The sequence below is a fragment of the Leopardus geoffroyi genome, chromosome A2 (genome assembly GCF_018350155.1).
Source record: "Leopardus geoffroyi isolate Oge1 chromosome A2, O.geoffroyi_Oge1_pat1.0, whole genome shotgun sequence".
Classification (NCBI taxonomy): domain Eukaryota; kingdom Metazoa; phylum Chordata; class Mammalia; order Carnivora; family Felidae; genus Leopardus; species Leopardus geoffroyi.
The window spans coordinates 106,210,621-106,234,500 of NC_059331.1; the positions used below are offsets into that span (position 1 = coordinate 106,210,621).

Genomic DNA, 23,880 nt, shown 5'->3' on the forward strand with positions numbered 1-23,880 from the left:
TTAAGACCATCCAGTGGTTGTTCCTGCCCATTCAGTGGCCGGGCAGACGGAGCTGCACACCAGTCTTCAATGGTAGGCTGAGCGCTCCAGTCTTCAGTAGGGAGCTGCTGAGTAGGCACAGAGGGTACCTGCATGCCTTCAGACCGGTCCTCGACTTCAGGTCGAGTCCAGTGAACTCAGGAGCTGGAGTCGTCCCTTTACCCTGAAATCCCTCCTTGGTCCCAACTTTTTCAGCAGCAGCCTGCTCTTCCTTTTCGATGTATTCAGGATCTCTGTAGAAGTAGAGATCAGGCATGCGCAGGCATGGTGACCTGCACGGACATAACTTCCCGGGCCAGCATCCACCACAACAGACCCACCACGTGAGCTCCACCGTTGTGGCAAGGGATGCCAGTGTCCACGTAGTGCAGAGGAGAGTGTGTATTACACTGAGCGACGGTGGGCAGGTTAACATAAGACACCTCTATGAGAGGCTGGTGGTCAACCCTGGGAGCAGTAACCACCAGAAGTCTCGGCTCCACGAAGGTGCCTGGATGTGGTTAGTGAAAGTTCCAGGAGCTAAGCAGCCAGCAATAGAAGTGGCTCCACGAGCAGCAGCAAACTTCAGCACAGCTCGCTCGCTGGATGATATGACACTGACATCAGCCGGATTTTCAACGGCAACGGTGGCTCTAGCTGCCAGCACAGGTTTCTCCCAAGTTCTCTTCAGTTTTATGTAGATACCATCACCTTTTCTTTTGTAGATGTACTGTTCCATTTGAAAGTTGAGGTTGGTGCCACCAAGGTGGGTTCCTGCTGCAAAGAATTTGAGGACATCCTCCTCTTTCATTTGCAGGCCATCAGGGGCTCCCAACATCGTGAAAGTTTCTCTCTGAGTTAGGACGGGAATGCAAAACGCCCTATGGACCCCTCCCTGGGCAGCGCATAAAGCGATTTCAGCAGTTTGATGAGCTATGACTTTCATTCCAAAGGTAGAAATCCAGACAAAGTTTGTTGCATGTATCACTTACTTTTAGTTTACTTGTATAATGCCACTTGCCCATCCCCCTCCTCTCTTGTCTCCCGCCAACGGCTCGGCATTTGACATGTTTGGCTAGGAGAGATACAAAGGGAGAAGCCGGGGGTGGTTCTTTGCAGGATTTCTCTCCTAATCCCCAAAGTCTATCTTTTCTATCAGTTCTGCTTTGCTCCAGGTTCACATATATACAGGAAATTGATGACAAGGCCGTGCTACCCCATGCCATGCTTCAGAGTAGTGTGTTTATCAGCAGACAGTCTGGCAGCCGGACCTGGGGAAGCACATACCAGCTCTGCATGGCAGCAAACAGCCTCTGACTTGGGCAGTGGCATCCAGGAGCTGATCCCCTGGGGCAGTGGCATCCAGGTATTTATTCTACGAGGTGCTCAGGCTGCCAGCATGAAGTCCAAATGTACTGCTTCTCCTCTTTTTTGCTCCCCGTGGAAGTTATATATCTCATAGCCTTTGTTCTGGTCCTGACACCACTTTTACCAGTCATTCTATTTCATTGTGTTCTCCTTCCAGAAAGGGAGTCGGCCAATTCATGAATCCTTTGATTATCCTAAATAACTTACCAATATATATAATTCAAATAAACTGGATTTGTGAAAGGGTAAGCCAAGAGAATTATTCAGAATTATTTATTTTCCAAAGTATACAACATGGAATACTTTGATTTTTTTTTAGATGTTCTGAGGTATTAAAATATAATGCTGAGTTAGGGCAACATGACACGCAGAGATGATGATAAATTAATTTATAAAAACACTTGAAATGATCTAGATAAGGACAGCTGATCTTAAGTTCAAAGATAAGTTTGTAAGGTCAATAAAAAATGGAAGTCCTATTAGAATATTAGCTAAAAGTCAAATGTTTGCTTCTCTGTCCATATTCATATATGAACTGGTGATATGAGGTTGATGGCATCTGTTGGATTGAGGAACCTCAGAAATCTTTACGATGGGACACACAATCATATTATAATACATAAATGTATCAAATCAACATGTTGGATACCTGAAACTTTACACAGTTACATGTCAAATATATTTCAATATAAAAAAAGATCAGACACATAAATGTTATTTGTTAACTGAGGTAAGATGAATTTTATTTCTGGTAATTAAGGCTTATATTTATTTATTATACATATGTTTAATTTAGTAGTAATAAGGGGTAAAGTATTCTTTGAATTTTCAGATATTTATTTACTTATCTTTCAACTTACAGATTACCTAAATTCTAACTTGTTCTCTGAGCTTTCATTGTGGCCAATTTGACTACTTCAGTCAGCACTTAGAAAGAAATTCCACTGAATTAAAACTGAGGAACAAAAGTAGACAGTGATATTTTTTTCCTGCTTGCTCCACTCTTTACCTTCTTTTGGAAAATGAAAAGCACATTTTGTGTATTTGTGTATTAATTTGTTCCTCCTGTAATCCATTCCTATGTGATTCTGCATGGAGTTTCCTTCTCAGCACCTTCCCTCTATGCCACAGGAGGGGGCATACAACCAAGCAAAATAATCAAAGGCCTTCTTGTGAACTTTTTAGGTTACAGTTATAAGAAAGGATTCCTTTAATCTTGGGTTGTGAACTTAAGAGAGGAGACAGAGCCTGGACTCTGTTGGGGGCAATGAGTCTAGCTTTTATCCTTGCAAATATTTACATGGTGATTCATATGTGATAGCCATTTTTCTAAACACTGTGCATATTTCCAATATATACAATATGAACTCAAAATAAGTAATAAATTTAAATGTAAATTTAATTTATAAAACTTCTAAGTAAAACCATCTATAAAAAACCTTGTGAGGGGCACCTGGGTGGCTCAGTCGGTTAAGCGTCCGACTTCGGCTCAGGTCATGATCTCGCGGTCTGTGGGTTCAAGCCCCGCGTTGGGCTCTGTGCTGACAGCTCAGAGCCTAGAGCCTGTTTCAGATTCTATGTCTCCCTCTTCCTCTGACCCTCCCCTGTTTATGCTCTCTCTCTCTCTGTCTCAAAAATAAATAAATGTTAAAAAACAAAACAAGCAAACCAAAAAAAAAAACCTTGTGAATTTCAGTTAGGCAATGATATCTCAGATACATTGCCCAAAATACTATCTATCTATCTATCTATCTATCATCTATCTACCTATCATCTATTTATCTATCTTATCCATCTAAACTATCTAACAAATTGGATTGCCAAAATTAAAAATTTCTGCTCTGATTATTCTAAATAAATAAAGATACTTAAGAAATTGAAAATTAAAGCCATAAGAATTGGCTGATAAGATGCTTGTATACAAATAACATCTAAACAACTATTAACTCATAAAAAAACAAATAACAACAAAATTTTTTTTAATGGCAATAGATTAGCACAAACACTTCACCAAAGAAGACATATAGATGGCAGAGCAGCATGTGAAAAGATGCCCAACATCCTTATTCATCTGACAAACCACATGAATATATCTCTACATACTTACTAGAATTTTTTTAAATAAAGTAACAACTCCAGGTACTGGCAGGGATGCAGAATAACTGAAATTTTCGTATATTAATGAAATAAGCTCTAAATGATGCAGCTAGTTTGGAGAACCACTTGGCAATTTCTCTTAAAATGAAAATATTTACTTACCTTATGACCCAGAAATCCAACTTGGCATTACTCGTAGGAAAACCTGTGTCTACACAAAAGCCAGTAGGCACATGTGCATAATAGCTTTATTTGGAATTACTAGAACTGGAAAAAAATCCAATGTCCCTCCACTCATAAAGACATAAGTAAAATGAGGTACACCCTTAAAATGGAATATTGCTCAGTGATAAAAAGAGTGAAGAACTGATTCATGCAACAAGATAGGTAAGCCAAAATGCATTATATTATGTGGAAGAAGTCACATTCAAAGGCTATATACTGTTGGATTCCATTTATATGACATTCTTGGAGTAGCCATCATATTGGAACAGGAAGAGAAGTGTGGAGTGGGGATTGATTGACATTAAAGGGAAAGCGGTTACTTTGGGGAAGAGGTGACAGAACTGTTCTGTTTTGATTGTGGTGGTGAGTCTATGAAGGTGGACTTTTGTCAGTGTTCACAGAACTGAATACTTAAAGGGTAAATTGTACTGTATATAAATTATATGTTAAATTCTAAACTAAAGAAAAAAGAAGAGGACATTGGCCTCACTTAGAATTCATATCCATACAATAAAATCTCATGTGGTCATGTGCCTTGGCCTTGCAAGGCATGGCAGGGAGGTGTGGCTTTTTGGAGGTGCTGTTCTTTTTGTTGGAGACAGTGTTGTGAGAGAGGGAATCACTTTGTACTTGTATGTCACTGTATACTAATTGTTTATTTACTTTTGTTTATGCATGTTACAATTGACATTAGAAGTGTATAAAAGAAAACATCTGAAAAGCTTCCAAACCTGGAAGCAATCAAAATTGTCTCAAACTATGAAACATATACCCCAAACCTAGTGAAATATCGGTGAAATCAAGGGAAGAGTGCAAGAGAAAACACATATGTCTATGGATTTTGAGTGGCACAGAGTATTCTGTAAAAACAGTAGCAAGTGATAGAAACTTGCTGTTTCTCACCTGAAAATACAGAATTGAGAGATGAATTCCAAATGACTTCACAAAATGACCGAAGGATATGTGTTTGTCACTACGGTTCATTGGGTCCCCATCCCATCTGCTGCAGAAAGTTTCTAGAGTCACAAATAAGGCTGGAAGAAGGATACTTATTAGAAAATCCAGCCCTACCTCGCTTCTCTTCGGATTCTTGTGGAGTCTGGGCGGGGTATATACATGTGTTTAGGTTTGTGTATGGTTACAGATGGAGGCCCTGCCATTAGTTTCTGTCACCTGCAACCAAGAGAATCCTGATTGATACAAATCCTACTTTCATCCACTTTTTTGCCAAGGCATTTTCTTCACTCTCCAAATCCTTACTCTCCTTTCGGGCTTGTGATTTTCCAAATAAAAAGCAAAAATGTTCTGTATATTTTTGGTTTATCTTCCCATTATATTCCTTTCATAAGGCATTTTCTGTGCACACAATTGAAGGAAAAAAACGAGGAAGATACAGGATGAGGAAACCGGAGATTAATATCTCAAAATATCATACACTCATAATTATAAGAAGTTAAAGTGACTACAAACAAACCTAAAAATAAGTATGCAAAACATGGATGGCAAAACTGTAATGAATGAATGACAGCTGAAGTTAATACGAAAGTATGTTTTTTCTTGGGGTGGCTGGTGGCTCAGTAGGTTAAGTGTTCAACTTTAGCTCAGGTCATGATCTCAGAGTTAGTGATTTTGAGCTCCGTGTCAGGCTGTGCTGACCGCTCAGAGCCTGGAACCTCCTTCGGATTCTGTGTCTCCCTCACTCTCTGTCCTGCCCCCACTTGTGCTCTGTCTGTCTGTCTGTCTCTCTCCCTCAAAAATAAATAAATATTTAAACAAAACCTAGGGGCGCCTGGGTGGCGCAGTCGGTTAAGCGTCCGACTTCAGCCAGGTCACGATCTCGCGGTCTGTGAGTTCGAGCCCCGCGTCGGGCTCTGGGCTGATGGCTCAGAGCCTGGAGCCTGTTTCCGATTCTGTGTCTCCCTCTCTCTCTGCCCCTCCCCCGTTCATGCTCTGTCTCTCTCTGTCCCAAAAATAAATAAACGTTGATAAAAAAAAAACCTGAAGTATGCTTTATCTTAAATATGAAGACATTAAAGAAAGGGCAATCCTCCTAAATTAATCTATAATTTTTTTTGTTCTTGGGCGCGGAGAACTTGATGAAATGCTACTAGATTCACCTAAAAGATTAACTGTCTAGGAAAAAAAAAGTAAAGTTTCACTATCCCATTGGTTTTTAAAATCCTTACAATCACTATTATAAAGCAGTGGAAATACAGCTGAATACATATGGGGATTTAGTAACTGATAAAAGTGACATTTTAAATAATTATGAGAAATTATCTTATAAATTATATTTGAAAACTGGCAGGTGATGTAGGGAAAATGATGCTGGATTTCTAATATTTACTTATGTAAGACTTTAAACTTCTAACTTTTAAATTTTTTTTTTTCAACGTTTATTTATTTTTGGGACAGAGAGAGACAGAGCATGAACGGGGGAGGGTCAGAGAGAGGGAGACACAGAATCGGAAACAGGCTCCAGGCTCTGAGCCATCAGCCCAGAGCCCGACGCGGGGCTCGAACTCACGGACCGCGAGATCGTGACCTGGCTGAAATCGGACGCTTAACCGACTGCGCCACCCAGGCGCTCCTTAAACTTCTAACTTTTAAATGTACAAATTTGAAACCATAAAAATACCAAAGAGAAAAATTATAGAAAATTATTAGAAGAGATTGTTTCCAAGTAAAAAACAACAAAAAACTACAGCTTTATAAGGAAACTTTGTTTTGACTGCATACAATTTAGTAATGTTTAAAGAATAGTGAGTATTATAAACCACATAACAGAGAAAAAAAAAAAGAAATAAATACTTATCAATGTCAACTCCCCTAAAGTAACCTATGAATTTGGGGCTAAACAAATAAGAAAAGCAATAAGTTAGCAAGGGATATTATAGTCATTTTGGTGGTTTTTTTTTGTGTGTGTGTTGTTTTGTTTTTTAAAACACTCAACATTTATTGAAATAAATGTGAGGTTACTTGTACAGATTTTTTGTCACATCTCATAGCATTTAAAAATGTTTTTCATGTTTCAATTGTCCCTACCAGCTCATGCCAAATTTTAATTACTTTTTAAGTAATAGTGAACTAATTAATTCAAATATAATACTCATAAGATCTAATTCTAGAGGATGCAATGAACTGGGAATGATATATTATTAAGAATTTTATTAAAGCCATTTATATTCTGGAAACACAATCCTAACATAATTATAGAAAAGTTCGATGAGAGCGAATGTAGCCTCAATTAAATAACAAACTGAGCTAAAAGGACACAACTTGGAATGAATTTAGGGAGAAAACACATCCAATATCTCGTTGTGCCTGTGGATGTTGGGGGTGTGGTGCCTGTTGTAAACGTGACTCAAGTCTGCACATCAGCCTCCACCTAGGGGTCCTCATAGCCCACCCCTCTGGCTCCCCTGGGGACCTGAGGATGCAGAGATGTCTTGACCCTGGTGGGTCTCTGCCTTGGGCCTCATGTGGATACCAGGTGCTAGCTACATGGTCCCCTTGAAGACGCTGGATTTAGGAGCACCTGGGTGGCCCAGTCAGTTAAATGTCTGACTCTTGATTTTGGCTCAGGTCATGATCTCAGGGTCGTGAAACTGAGCCCTGCGTTAGGCTCTGTGATGACACTGGCTCTGTGCTGACAGGGTGGGGCCTGCTTAAGATTTCTCTCTCCTTTCCCCTCTGCCCCTCCCCTGCCCTGCTCCTACTCTTTCTTTCTCTCTCAAAAGAAAGGAAAAGAAAAAAAAAAAAAAAAAAGAAAAGAAAAGAAAAGGAAGAGAAAAGGCCAGATTTAAAATTCCAATCAGCCCTTTTTATGCCCGTTGTGAAAATTTTCTTTCCCTGGATCCCTTGAGTTTTTCCTTGGTCAACAGAACTGCCAACCAACTTTCTTGAGCTATTTGCTCACAGAGCTAATCCACTTTACACAGAAAGAATGGTGCTTTCCATATTTTTTTTCTCCAGGTATTTGGCCATCTTCCTGTAGGAGTCAAGGGTTTGATGCTTACGGCTGATGTTTTTATATACTTTGGAAAATTTCTCCTCTATTTCTAAGCATTAAATTCTCTCCCCCATTGATTTTCTGTGAAGTTGCATTTCACAGGTGTTCAGGATATAGTTCAGGAATCTCTGGGGTTTCAGCTGAAACCTTTGAACCTTGCTTTAACTGTGAATTTTCACATTGCTCTGGTTGGAGACTTTTGATTTGAACTATAGGTAATTTATGCATTTGATTTTCCTCCTGTACTTTAAGAATGTTCCTTGTTTTCCTCTTAAAAGTTTTTTAAAGGTAACATTTAAGTTAATATCATCAGTGAATTTCTTCAGCTAGACACCTGACTGATAATCTTGGCCTCCATTTTCTGATTTACTCTTTCTTTCCAATTTCCTGTTGCCATCAACATGTAAACTTTTATAAAGAGAGCAGATAGGTGTATCACTTTCAGCACAGAATCATTCCTGGAATTTAATAGGCTCTCTTTACCATTCCCAATCTGTTACCCTATGTGTTGAAGTTTTCAAACATTTTTTTCTGTTCCTTCAACTCTGCCACTCTTTCTGACCATTTAGCATCTTCCTGGGCACAAAGCTTCAGGCTTTCCTGACACTGAACATCTTTAAAACCATTAGCTATTTCCCTCTGACATTCTATATTCTTTTGAGATGACTTTAAGGTATTTTTGGTCTTAATCACTTGGAATTGGAGGGATTTTGATGTCTCTTTGAGTGACACTCACTCTTTAAGGCTCTTTGAGTGATGTCTCTTTGATCCTCCAAGATCAGCCATCTTTACTCCATGAAGTGAGATTTTAGGGGACTTACTTTCTGTTCTTATTTGAGAAAGTCTCCCCCAGGGAAAAGGGAGACCTGTTCACTTGTTTACTAAGTGCAGGCAAACACAGTGTTTGTACTTCCAGAGGGCTGGTCTCTGTTACAGGTGACTCGAAGGCTCCAGAGGCTTCTGTGATGGGTTTAACTTTCTCACTGATTTTATGATACTTTTTAACTTGGGCAGAAAATCTTTGGCTGGCTTATTCTACCTCAAAGTATACTGGCATTTTACTGTACAAACAATCAAAACAGTACATATCAAAATTTTCAAGGAAAATTGAAATGCCCTGGAGCCTTGTGTCCATAATTCAGACAAGAGCAGCAGTTCACAACTGCCCCAGATCTAGCTGGAAGGGTGTTTCTGTGGCCTTCAGGAGGCCCTCCCTGGCCCCAGTGGGTACTTTGGCTCTGCTTCTGATCGTTAGCTTATGGGTTACAACTGCCTTCCCAGAACTCTGTGAGTTCTTCGTCAAACCATCAAGTCCTGACAATCAGGAGAGACCATTAGTGAGGCTGCAGGAGGGGTCCCTATTAAAAAGGTATTGCTCTCTAACTTTGTTCTGGGACTGCACAAGTGGGAAGCAGTTTTATTTGTACAGTACACTGGGGGAAAGGCCAATTACAGGCAAAACAGACTAGCCCATAAGCCATGAGCATTCAGGGCTCATCTGGCCCCACATGAATCCTGGAGGATCCAAGCACTGCACACCTTAACCAAACCCATAGAACTGACGGTGAATAAGCTCATCTTTCCAGTCCTGGTGTTGCCCCTTCAAGAGCTTCCTGACCTGCGGCTTCTAGCTTATAAACAATATTTGAGGAAAGCAATGCAGATTATAAATCATCCTCCAGGAGAGCATCTTTTTTAAGATGACTATCCTCTGAAACTGACCATCCTATGAGGTTGTTATGTATCTTTTGACCTATAACCTGCAGCCTACACAGGTTAAATGGCTTTTTCAAGGACAAAATCTTTGCAGTTGCAGGGTTGGATTCTGAACCAAAATCATCTGATTCCATGTAAAGTTAAAATATTGTTTTTGTTTGTTTCCTTAATGTGAATGCTTCCCACTCCCTTCTCTTTTTAAAACAAGGATTTATTAAATATTTTCTAAGGTCCAGTCCAGAAAAAATTCTATAATTCCTTCATTATTCCTTTTTTTCTCTTAATATAATAGCAAATTGCCCATTTTTTGTAATATGTATTATTTACCCATTTACCTAGCTAGCTTAATGGAGTGTAGAAAATTGTTATGTCTATTACCCATTTCTTCATTACTCTTAGCTACTAGATCTCAGGAGGAGCATGGAGCAACATTTCATTAAATACTAACTAATAACCTGCTTCTCCTTCTTTTCAAAATTTAGTTCAGAGGATTATGTACAAGAGAATCTTTTTTAGAAAGAATTGGAATAATTGTTATAAATAATTTAATATCTTAAAATAAATTAGTTGTATTTTTCTTGAGTGTAAATTTCTATGTATTTTGGTTATAAATAATAAAGTATTTTGAAGGAGAGATTTTTATTTTCATGTTTTTATTTCTCTCATTTGCATTTGTAAGTCTGATAGAAGTTATTAAGTCAAATAAATTATTACTGTTGAGCGTTTTGTTACTATGGTTTCAGACCTCCATTTTTTATTAATAGAACTCCAATGGGGGGATGAGCCTATCTTACTTTAATAATTTACTTCGTTCAAATTACCAGACACATCAAAAGCCAAAACATGTAAAGACTGTAACAGAAACTAAAGTCTAAATTTTCAACCAAATAATCCTTGATCCCTTTTTTTCTCTTCATTGCTCTTAAAAACCAAAATCAGTGAAAATAACAAACCCCAAGGAATAAAATTTGGGGTTTGCTTTATTACTACGGAAATCCCTCATACAGAAAAAAAAATCTTTATTTCCAATGGAAAAACAAAGTTGAATTGTTCTAGATTTGATGCATTTAGGATATCCTTTCTCTCTTTTACTTCCTTAATTGTATTCATGTTTTTATCTGTTGGTTTCAAACATCCCCACAGCTCCCAGCTCCCATTTCCTCTGCAGGATTTTAAGCAATTTGAAGTCAGCTTTCAGTGACTATGTCTTCTTTCCCTCTTGTAGTCTTTCTTCCCCCTGGACCTATCATAGTGCTTCGAAAATAGTAGAAGTTTATTCAATATCTACTGAATAAACGGAAGGGTTGAACTACTCCCCTGAAACTAGAGCATTTTCCTTACATCTTAGAGAATATCTTCTACTTTTTCAAAATGAAAACAGGACTAACTGAAGCATAGCATGGGGATGTGGTGAGTAGGGGTTTAAGCGGAGGGTAGGTATCAGTGGGGATCCCTAAAGCTTGCTCTAGGGTGGAGCTTAGGCCTCCCTAAAAGATAGGACTTAAGTTACCAGCTCTCCCATGGAACAGGGTTTCTGTGTCTTGCTCAGAAACTGTCCCCTTTTTCTTTCATGCCCCACTCAGGTAAAATGTCATTATGACATAATAAAAGGTATAAGCATTTGGCGTTCAGTTCTGTAAGGGATCCTTCATCCTTCCTTTGTCTGATTAATTTCTCTTTCCACTCAACTGGAAAACAACTCTCCCAGGAGAGATTAGTTTTTTCTGTCTCTTCCCCCTCCAGTATATGTGTGTGTGTGTGCATGTGTGTGTGTGTGTGTGTGTGTGTGACTTTTTTTTTTTTTTTAAGTATTAGATGTTTTAGGTGGTTGGTCTTCTCTAGTTTGCTTTAATTTTTTTCTTATTAACAATAGAAAAGTAAGATCACTTTTATTTTTATACTCCTCTCTAAGCGAGGTAGATGTTATTAGAATAATATTGAATAATATTGAATAACTGAAAAGGATTGAGTACACTTGGTACCTGGGCCACTCTACAGATAAGGGAGGTCATGGGCAGGAGGAACCACTCCTATCTCCAACCTCCCAAGTGTTTGCCATAGGGAATTAGTGACTCAAAACCTTAGGTCCTTGAGTTCATAGTACTTAGGTATATATTAATGGAATGTTTTTTCTAAGTGCTTTCTTTGTCAAATTTCATTTTTCAAGAGAGTTATATGGTATAAATCATTTTAATTTAAATTTTCTATAGAATTCCAAAAATCACAAGGCACCTCTTCTCAGTTGAATCCACTTGTTGACCCCAGGTCATGCCTAATTTGCCTTTGTAGAGAATGCAGTAACTGCTACTAAAGTTAACACTTATTTTTCAAGAATGCTTTCGTCAATGAGAAATTCTGCAGCTCACTTTAATAAAGCTTTTATGTTAAGTAAACAGAAAGATATTCAGAAGTGCTAAATATACTTTCTTACTGTCAACATATACAATTATAGAGGAGCTTTTCTTCTCCAAACACAATAATTAATTCAAATTAAACTCTTGGCAATTTTTTTGAAATGGACTGTATTACATGCAGTGTTGTTTTGTTATATTCTAAGGAGACTGAGATGGAAAAAGAAAGATGAATTATATTTTAGAATATAATCTTGTAAAGCTATAAGCCTCTACTGGTAGCATTTTTTCTGTGCATGATTCTTTTTTTTAAAAATTTTTTGTTTACATTCATTTATTTTTTAGAGAGAGAGAGAGAGAGAGACAGAGAGAGAGAGAGAGAGACAGAGAGAGAGAGACAGAGAGAGAGAGAGAGCGTGAGCAGGGGAGGGGCAGACAGAGAGAAGAAGACACAGAATCTGAAAGAGGCTCTGGGCTCTGAGCTGCCAGCACAGAGCCCAACGTGGGGCTAGAACCTATGAACAGGGAGATCATGACTTGAGCCAAAGTCGGATGCTCAACTGACTGAGCCACCCAGGTGCCCCATTCTTCTTTTTTTTTTAAAGTTTATTTATTTTTAGGGAGAGAGAGTGCGTGAGAATGAGTGAGGGAGGGGCAGTGAGAGAGGGAAAGAGAATCTCAAGTAGCCTTCATGCTGTCATTTTGCAGACTCCAACGTGGGGCTCCATTTCACCAACTGTGAGATCGTGACCTGAGCCAAAATAAGGAGTCGGTCGCTTAACCAACTGAGCCACCCAGGCACCCTGTGCACAATTCTTAAATATACAAATCAATTAAATTTTATAAATGTAGATGCCTGTAACCACCACATAGATCAAGATACAGAATATCTTTAGCACCTCAGGATCCTCCCTCATATCCCTCCTTATGTCAATTCACAAAGGTAACCATAATTATAACCCTCATCATCATGAGTTAATTTTTCCTGTTCATGAATTTTACATAAATGGAATCATATGCTATTTTCTCTTTTGAGTTTGTCTTATCTTGTTGAACATCATGTCTATTTTATTCGCTTAAATTGTGTGTAGCAATGGTTCATTGTTGTTTTTATTACTGAGCAGCATGAATACTGCACAATTTATTTATCCATTCTACTGTAGATGGACATTTGAGTTGAACTCAGTTTTGGACAATTATGAGTAAAAGTCCTTGTACAGGCTTTTGGTGGGTATAAGAACTCATTATTGTTGGAGCACATTCCCAGGTCCAGACTTGTTGGGTCATAGATATTTTTAGTTCCACTATATAGCCACATAATATATCTTTTTTTTTTTAAAGTTTATTTAGTTTGGGGGGGAGGGGCAGAGAGAGATGGGGATAGATAGAGAATTCCAAGCAGGCTCTGCATTGCCAGCGCAAAGCCCAACTCAGGGCTCGAGCTGATTAACCATGAGATCATGACCTGAGTGGAAACTAAGAGCCAATGGCTTAACCCACTGAGCTACCAAGGTGCCCTTAGCCACATAATATTTCAAAGTGGTTGTACCAACACACATATCCACAGCAGTGTGGAAGAGTTCCAGGCATTCCACGTTTTCACTATCACTTTGTATTGTTATTTTCTTGTTAAACAATGTTGTGTGTATTGATAAATTATTGTAGTTTTAATTGGCCCTTCCCTGATAATTAACGTGTTGGGCACATTTTCGTATGCCATTGACCAAACTAGTTCTCATTGATAGCCATAGTTAGGCAAAAATTCCACTGGCCTTTACTTTTCTTAGTACTCTTAATATTCTTGTCCCTGTTTCCTTTTTGTTACCTTTTGTCAATCTAAGCCTAGATTTGCTAAACTTAAAAATCACTGTGAGATGGACCCTGTCATATTTCAGAGTGCAGGAATCAAAGTTTTTTAGAACAGAAAATGACTATCTTTGTGCTTGTGGTCTGACTGTTGTTAATTTTTTTTTTTTTAATGGGAGGCTTGGGCCTAAATATAAATTGTCTATCTTTTGGCAATAATGACAAAAAAACAAAAAGAAACAAAGAAACTAATTGCTTTGTTTGCTTTCCTAACAGCATAAGGAAAATTTTGCAATTTATGTCTTATTAGAGATGGTGCTTTTTTTTTATAATGGCTAAATATACATTATTAAGATTGGAATGAGTTGCTTTTAGACATAAAGAGTTCCCATCACTAAATATATTCCAGCAGAAACTGATGACCATCTGCCAGAGAAGAAGAATACATCTTTGCACGTAGACCAGTAGTATTTTAAGTTTCCTTCAGACTATAAGGTTTTTTTTTTAATTCTAAAATATGGAAATCCTTCATGGCACAAAAATTTGTCACGTGTTTGTTTGTTTTTTTTTTAAGATGCTCACTTTTCATTAGCTTACTTGATCATGACAGATACTCCTAATGGTACATTGTAAACATTTTATTTTTATTTTATAGATGAAGAAAACAGGGTCCTGAAATTGTTCCATCTGGTTAGTCTACAAAGTGGCAGAACCTGGAAGAGGTTCCAGTTTCCCTGGCACTGGTCCTGGTTTTCAATTACTGCATCTCTGGGGCTGGAGTTTATAACCTCAGAGAACAGGAGGAGCAAGTAGATGTACAGTGCAGGTGCAAGAGTTTGCTCATATGCTGTTCATTATATACACATTCCTGTGGACAATTCATAGGAGAGGGAATATACAGTGTTGGATGAGATTGTACAGGGAACGTAATGTAGGGTGAAATTGAAAAATGGTAGCTGCAATGAGGTTTTGGGTTAACATGAGTATCTCAGGAGCCCTGGGAAGGATCAGACTGATAGGAAATACAATGAATGTACTATTAAGAAAAGATGAGTGCACAGATCTCTGTGGTCAGGTGAATGACATCATGTGAGTGTCCCATTGACTGTGTATTGTGGCCAAGAGTGAGACACAAGGTGGAGGCTGACTGGACTTGGGAAATTCTCAGAACACATGTTCTGTATGCCTTTTCTCCAAGGTTACAGAGAATGTAAATAACACTGACGAATCCTTAAAAACATAAGAAATTGGGGAAAAAAGCAAAAGCTACTTATGATTCAGCCAAAATACTGTCTTTACACAGACTTTTAAATCAGGTACTTTGAATCAAAAAGTCTCAAATTTTGAGTATGGGCTTGATAACATAGCGAAATATATTGGGCGTTGTGTTTCGTTGTAAAATTCACTTTTCCCCGAGAAACTCTCATGTGCTGTGTATACATATTGAAAACCAGATGGAAAATCCTGTCCATTTTTTATTGTCTTCGGTGTGGCTTGTGTTTTATCACTTGCCAAGTCATGGCCACCTGTGGCTCTGTTTTGGCCGCTCTGCGTTTAACAGGCCAGACATTCTGTTCACAGGAAGGGCCTCCTGAAGCCTAACTAAAAAGCAAGTAATTCACATGACCAAGGTTCTGATAATAAGGATTTGCTGAATACATAATTTGACGTGTTTTGCTTTGAGCCGACACTCTATCCAGTGCTTTTGTTGGCATCACTGCCAAAGACTTTTGCACACAAACAATTAGTAGCAGGTCGTTTGATTTTCCACACAGGAAACCCAGCACAGAACAGCCAGTCCTCTAAAGATATATCTTCTCTTTTCCTATTGTTTTCATTCTGTTAAACTGTAGCCATTAACACATTAATGGACCAATTACTGGTCTCAGGACCTTAGGGGTGTAGCACTCATAGTCCCAAGAATCTCCCTAAACTTAGATCAAGCGCCCTTCAGAATCTCCTAAAGTACAAGATTGGCCAAGATGACTCAGTAAATAATCTGACCAGATAGTGTAGAAGCAACACCTTGGTAAGATGCTTAACTGGTTAGTTCTTGCAGAAGATTCTAAATGGTGCCATATTTTCATGTATTTTTGGTAGTTTGACAAATGTCCTTACATCGTAAAATGGTTTCTTCTGTACTTTGAATGCCTATGGTAAATGTGGCCTGACTTCAAACGCAACATTTAATCAGCCATTTAACTTTGAGAGAAGACTATTGAAAGCGCACATCTCAATTATCTTTACCTGTAAAATGAATGCACTGCAGAATTGATCCAGAAGATTCTTTCAGAGGTTCTCAGTTTGGTCTGCCCATGGTATTCACCTGAGAGGCTTTAGGAAATGCACTTGCACATGCCTGACCTCTGGAGATTCTAATTTAATGGTGTGGTCTGGTACAAAGCTGGACTGGTAGATTATAAAAAGTTGACTGCACAGCAGAATCACCCAGGGAGCTTTTAAAAATCAATGCATAGTCTGCAGTATTTCTTAATACTTCCTAGGTAATTACAATGTGCTGTCAGGGTTGAGAGTTATTACTCCAAAACAATATCATCTGTCATTTGACAAAAAAATATTAAGAAGCTATGTGGATATGTTGGTGATACACAGTGTATGCATGTAAGATTGCTCACGCCATCTAGGCTGATTAAATTTTGTAGCCCTACATAACTCTAAGCAAACATGCTCATTCATCCATTTACTCAGAAAACATTTACTAACTACTCACTATATACTGTGCTCTTTACTAAGTACTTATAGTCATGTTTATAATGTTACCACTTGCATTAAAAAATTTCTTGAAAACACAAAATTTAAAACAAATGCAATACTTTACATTATGGGCCACAATTAAACTTTATTTCCAGATGAAGAAGTTCATGAATATATGTCCTTTAAAAACTAATGCACAGTGTGCATAAACAACAACTAGAAAATGAGCATAATCTTTGAGTTAGCAATTCTACTTAGAGCAATTTATCTTAAAGTACACAGAGGTATTTATGCAGGGATATTAATCACATCTTTTGAAAGCAGCTCCAAACACAGAACATGCACTATAAATTATAGTACAGCTACATAAGGAAATATTTAGTCATCATAATTATAAATGTGTAATTATTGACATAGAAATATTTTCATGATAATAAAGTCTGGATGAATGTATATTAAAAAGGTAACTGCTTTCCATTGTAGTGGGGTTAGGTATATTTCAATCTGATAATTTTTCTTTTACTTATTTGTAATTATAATTATTCTACTATGCATTACTTATATTAAGTTTCAGGGGGTGCCTGGGTGGCTCAGTTGGTTGAGCGTCCAACTCTTGATTTCGGCTCAGGTCATGATCTCACAGTTGTGAGATCGAGCCCTGTGTAGGGCTCCATGCTGGGTGTGGAGCCTGCTTAAGATTCTTTCTCTTCCTCTCTCCCTGTCTCCCACCTTCTCTCAAAAAACACAAAGTTTCAGAAATGATTTTGAGAAGAAAACGAAGTTAAATGCTAAAGCCAGTCTGGTTCTAAGTCTTTATTTGGCATTCATTTTTTTGTTTGTTTTACAAATTTATAAAAAGCCCATTAATTATTTCCTGAAGTGTTTTATAATTTTTGTTCTCACAGACAGAGACAGGTGTTAGGAGTTTTCTGGGATAGCCCACTAGTCCAGTGAGCTAGCTGGGAATTTAAGAGATACTGAGAGAAAGAAAAGATTTATCGTTCTAACTATTGTCTAATTATACGAGGTAAAAGTGACCCCAAAACACCCCAAAACAAAAAGCATTATAACAAAAAGTTATAGGCAGAACAATACTTGCCCCCAAAGATGGCCACATCCTAATTCTCAGAAGCTGTGATATGTTGTGTTGCCAGGTTAAGGTTACAGGTGGAATTGATGTTGCTAATCAGCTGACCTTGCGGATGTGGCATGGTTTGGATGATCCAGGTGGGCCTAATGTAATCAGGAGAGTCTTTATAAACAAAAGACGGCGGAGTTAGAGTTGGAATGGGGCAGTGGCAGGGGTGGGAAAGGTTTCCTCTGTAGCTACCAGCTCTCAAAATGGAGGAAGGGGCCCCAGGCCACAGAATGCAGGCAGCCTCTTGGTGCTGGAAAAGCGAGAAGATGGATTCTCTCCTAGAGCCTCCAGAGAGGAACTGACAACACCTTGAATTTCCCCTCAGTGAGACCCATGTTGAACTTCTGACCACCAGAGCTGTAAGTTAACAAATCTGTGTTGTTGTTGCTCATTAAGTTGGTGATAATTTGTCATAGCAGCAATAGGAAAGGAATGCCAATCTTATCGAATGTGTAATGTGAAGAAAAAAAACAACCTTGAAATCCTCATATTTTGCCTTGGAAGTTTTTTTCCATATCTTTTTCTGCATTTGCTCCTCTCCCTCTGGTTAGAGGAAAGTTCTTCCTACTGTCTGTCCTATTCGTGGCTAATAACAGTGATGCTGAGGCAGTGGTGAAGCAGAATTTGATTTTCGTATAAAGCTGGGAGAGGTATGAAAGAATAGAAGGCACACTATAAAGTGCAGAATTAAGAAAGGATAGACAGTAATGACATGGATTTAATTTAAAAAGAACTCAAAAGAATGTTAGTAGTGCCCAAAAAGGAGTTACTCTATTTCTTAAAATGGAAGCAAAGAAAGGGGAAACCCACAAATGTTAATATGAGAGTGAAAATTCAAAGTCATCTAGGCTAAGGAAATTAGCTTCATTATGGCTTACAGACAGGAAAAAGAAAATGTATACAATTGTATGAGGACCTAGGGATTTTGCTTGGTCGGTTTTTCAGTTGTTGGATAATCAGGAGGTTTAGCAGTGGCTATAAGGCCATGATGGGGGAATGCCAAAATGAGACACTTGAGCTCAATTCAGTAGCTGTCACCTGTACAATGGGACTGGGGGTGCAACCTGTAAGGAATGTCTGCATGGGTAGGTCCATGTCTGCAAAGGTGGCAGAGACTTGTCTGAATCAGAAAATAAGGGCTGAATGTGAGGTAACAAATTGTCATCTCGTGGCTGTGGCTGTGGCTGAGGCAGAAGCCTGGGAAACTGACAAACCATTCACCTAATGATACAGGTAAGTGAGATTTCAGCGGCCTTCATTGCTCTGTTTATTACTGAACTAAGTAATTCCCAGAACTGTGAGACCAAAATGATTTAGTAATTTTTTTTCCCCTCTCTGAATGGTTGAAGTTGGGGTGGGTGACCAACTCTCCTCCCCTTTGCTAGGAGCTAGGAGAGGGAGGGGATAAGGTAAGTGGAGGTTAAAAATAAGGAGGGACAAGTATCTAGCAATACATTTAGTGAACATCCTTGTTAACAATTTTGAGGATAGTGCACTGACAACAATGGGCTATCTCCCACAGTTTATTAAGACGTTGGATTATTTAGTAAATATTCTCAAGTGCATCCAAAACCAGTGTAATTTTTAAAGAACAAAATACTCAAGTTCAGAATAAAGTCTGAATTACTTTGAGGAAAAAGCACAGCTTCATAAGCAGGGTAGTAATTTGATGTGACAGAACCTCCAAGAGACATCTTAGCAACTCCTTGGCCTTTAAGTCTCGAATGCGTGACTTCATGATTAGAACTGATCCTGGAGTCAGATGGATGCATGGCCCAACCTACACTTTGCTACTGTCTACAATTAGAAACTTGTCCTGCTAAACTTACCTGATTCTTAAATTTCTAATCACTGAAATAATTATGATGCAATCGTAATTTTAAGACTGATAAAATAAAAGCAAACACCTGTAAAGTGCTAGTTGTACCCTGCACACTTAAATTATCTCATTTTATCCTTAGAACAGCTTTATAAAATTGCTATTGTTCTTACTGTTGTATTACAGATGAGGGTCAGAAGTACACAGAGGTTGAGTTGCCAGATATTACACATTTAGAATGTGTGAGAGCTGGAACGTGAACCCACAATATTGCCTACAAAGCTCACTTCATAACATTCTCACATTCTCACTGGACTGTCATGAAGTGTTAATTAGATAAGCGTGTGTATATAATCATGTCTTCCCCCTTTCATCTTCCTTTGGATCTTTCCCTTCTTCAAATGATTTTAAAGACCAAATGGGAAATTTTACCACCATCTTGTGTGGAACTATTCCTGGGTATACGTGTTTCTCTTTACATGTTCTAATATTAAAATATAATTAAACATAGACTAAAAACTTGCTTCCATAGGCTTTCTCAACTTTGTGGGTGGGCGATTGTGCTGTGCATTGTAAGATGATTAGCAGCTTGCCTGGCCTCTTGTCCTCTACCTACTAGGGGCCCTCCAGTTGGGACAAACAAAAATGTCTGAGGACATTGCCAAATGTCCTTTGGGGAACAAAATCAACCACCATTAAGAATCACTGCTCTAAAGCAAGAAAAATACAATGTATCTGTTGGGCAGAACATTGACTGTTAGAAGGTTAGTTGTTGAATGCAAGTTGGTGAGAAACTAGTTTATGGTAAATTTACTTTGCAAAATCTTACCTTGTACTATTCTTTATTTTTAAAAAATTTTTTAGAAATTTTTAAAGTTTATTTGACAGAGAGAGCCAGAGAGAGAGACAGACAGACAGACAGAGACAGAGAACAAGCAGGGAAGGGGCAGAGAGAAGCAGACACAGAATCCAAAGCAGGCTCCAGGCTCCGAGTTGTCAGCACAGAGCCATATGCGGGGCTCGAACTCCGGGACCGTGAGATCATGACCTGAGCTGAAGTGGGACACTCACCCAACTGAGCCACCCAGGTGCTCCCTTGTAATCTTTAAATAGCACTTTTTACTTTTCCATACTTTGTGGGTGGAAATGTAACTTTCACCCTTAAATATAAGAGAATTATATTAGGGAAATTAGAGTAATGAAAAATATTTCTTTAAATTACTAGGGTAGCAGCTCATTGGCCAACAAAGTGATTTGGGCATTGAGAGTTAGTAACTCAGCTACCTCCTACTCATGTTTTGGAGTTAAATATGAAGGGATGTATCAGTGATAACTTTGCCAAGGCATATAACCATTGAGTTAAAGTAAGGCTTTGTTTGTATACAGCAGAGAGTAGATTATATTAGAGATGCTGTTTTCATTATTACTAGAAAAAAAAAAAATGGGTGTGTCCCTATTCCCCGCCCCCGGTTGTTAGAGTTCTCTCTTTAAGCACAGTGCCTGAGTCCTAGAGAATGGAAAGACCTCTAGGCACAGGGTCCTAGATAAGAGCACTTTCTGACTCAGAATGTGGAATTGAGGGATGTATTTTTATCTACACATGGTAGGTTAGAGTCTCCATTTTTTTCCCCTTTAAAAAAAAAATGCTTGGCAAAAAGCCTTTCTTATTGGAATGAATCAAGACGGATGTTTAAACAAGAAGTCACATTGCATATCATAAGTATAAGAATTGGAACACAAGTTGCATGATGGGAAAATTGGCACAAGGTTATGGAATAACAGTGAGAAACAAATGTTGGTGAGGATTGATTTAAAGAACATGAATAGAAGAAGTACAGAAAATTCTATCCATATATGTGGTACCTATATCAGTAATTTATCTGGAAATTTATCTCTCATAATAAAAATGAATTCACAGCACTTATGAGAGATCTTAACACACCTTAGGAATGCAGTATATGTTAGCATTATTTTTATTATCTCTTACTTCCTGACTGATGATGATAAGGATATTGAGATGCGTAAAATGAATATGATGGGTTAGCAGAACCTCTAAGTGTGAATACTGGACTCTAAAAATTGCAGACAGATCTAAAAGGCAGTGAGATTATAAAAATAGTTTAGGGATATATAGGAAACAAAATGCATGTGGGGAGAAAAGAGGAAGAGGTAGAAGTGAATGCACTAAGTGGGGACGCACCTGAGATCATTTGGGATAGAGCTAGGGAAAGAGTCAAGTACAAAAACTTTGAAGAAAGGGGAATTTAGAATAATAAGATCATCCTTAATGTCGATTATTCACAAGGCAAAAAACTTAAAAGTAGGAAACTTTTGCAAGAGGGGAGAAGGAACTTTGTTTTAGACAGCTTTAATTAGAAAATAGTTCTTTGAACAGCCTTGTTGAAAATGATTCTGGATGATCTCCCATAAACCTACATCATTAGGAACAGAAGGTTTCTAGGAAGCAAAATATTTTAAGGGATTACCAATATAGTTGATTAGATTTACTTGGCTTTAATATGTTCACACTCTTTTGGTGGTATTAGTTGGGTCACTGGATTTCATTCCTGAGGAAAATCTGTGGTAAGGCAACAGTAATGACAGTCAGGACTAAAATGCCACAGGAGCTTGCAGCAACTTTAAATGTCAACCAATACAATGTGTTGAAACTTGATAACTGGAGGACTCCAAAGGCTAAAGCTTTACATAAAACCTTTAATGTCAGGAAGTAATATATTATGAAATGTCATTCTTTGATTTTTATGGATGAGACAACTACAAAGTTATTTTTAATAAGACAGTCCTCAAAATAACAAATATTTCAGTGTTGCTCAGATTCATTAAAATTATGTTGAATTTTATTTAATCCCAAATGGGACTTTAAAAACGATACATACTAACTTCATTATGTAAATATATAAAACAGTAGAGGGTCTTGTTAATGGTAAAAGAGTATTTTCATTGGTGGTACGAGAAGTATGTGTGTGATCTACATACCCGCCTCATTACATACTTTGGGGGGGACGCCTTTGTGGCTCAGTTGGTTAAGAGTCCGACTTCAGCTCAGGTCATGATCTCAGGGTTTGTGAGTTCAAGCCCCATGTCAGACTCTGTGCTGATAGCTGAGAGCCTGGAGCCCATTTCAGATTCTGTGTCTCTCCCTCTCTCTGCCCCTCCCTCCCCTGCTCGTGTTCTGTCTCTGTCTGTCTCTCTCTCTTTATAAACTTGGAATATTAACATGTTAATGGAGAACAAACACTTAATATTAAACTTCATATAATTTACTTCTGTATAGGTATCATTGAGAGGATGTACCTTTCTAATCTCTAGAGGGCTGTTTTTATTGCATGAAAATACATAAAAATGCCTAGTGAGAAATTCAACAGTTGTAGTGACACTAGGGCTTCTTGAAGAATGCCAACTTCTCAATCTAGAAGAATCTTCTAGAGTTTAATGTTATAAACCATTTCATAAAATTTTTCCAAATTGATGTAATTAGTTATGCCACGAGGGCCCCTTGGCCTTGTGGACCTTTATTAACACAGATCTTACAACAGAAATTAGACGTGGACAACAGAAATGAGCTCATTAAGTCCAGCATCATTGCAGAAACTTGGCATAAAAATGAGTGAAAACTTGGAAGTAGAAGGAACATGAATGAAAACATGTTGGGTGATTGGTTTTATTTTTTTAATTTAAAATGTTGACTCAAAACTTACAAAGTAGTTGACGCGTGGGGCAATCTAATCTAAAAAGGGTATAATAAGGTCATCTAGCAGGTCTTGCTGGTTGGTTAGTTCCAACATACTCATTTCCTTGATTTGATAGTGACATCCTGAACAACACAGCTTTCTATACATGAACTTACTGGAGATAAATGTCAACCCTCATCTGAACTATAAATGCTGGGAATTTGAATGTGGAAATATCTATCAGACAATTTTGTTAAAAAGTAGAAGTCTGAGGTGAAACAAAGTTCATTGAAACCGTTATGAGATGGACTTACTGTGATAGAGAAATTATGTGCTTTGAGTTGTACAAAACCTATAGGGTTTTTGACAATCTGGCAAAAGACCTAATGGTTGCTATGCTCCATTATAACAATTTTACTGCAATCAGTAATGAATCATAATACATAATTTCTTATCTTTTTGTAAGGACTTGTTTAATATACTGACAAATATGGCCAGGATAACAGTAAGAATAGTTTAATGAAACAATGTTGCATAAATACCATCCAGTTTTGGACATGTCAGTAATACCTTGTTTGGTCAGAAATCTCTGTTGCCTACTCATTCTACAAATATTTTAGGACTCAGATTTATGTAAATCAGACATTTTTACTTGGAATACCATTAGCTGAAATCAGTAGTTGAAGAACTGGCTGAACAGTATTTCTGCTGTAATGGCACAGGAAAATTTGTATGGTTAGTGGCTCAAGGCTAAAGAGAATCAAACACACAGCTGTGGGAAAAATGATACCACAGTTCCTAGAAGGACGGTGGTAGGGAGTGTGGAAAGACTTGCTGATTCCACATCCTCCTTGGGTCCGTGGAAGGTGAATGGTGGGGGTGGTTACATGATGCATAATGTGAAGACCAGTAAGGAATGAGGC

At 38.1% G+C, this 23,880-nt stretch overlaps 1 pseudogene; it reads right to left on the reverse strand.

The window, feature by feature from the left end:
- On the reverse strand, nt 1-856 carry LOC123606496 (annotated as a pseudogene).
- Between the last annotated feature and the right edge of the window lie 23,024 nt (nt 857-23,880).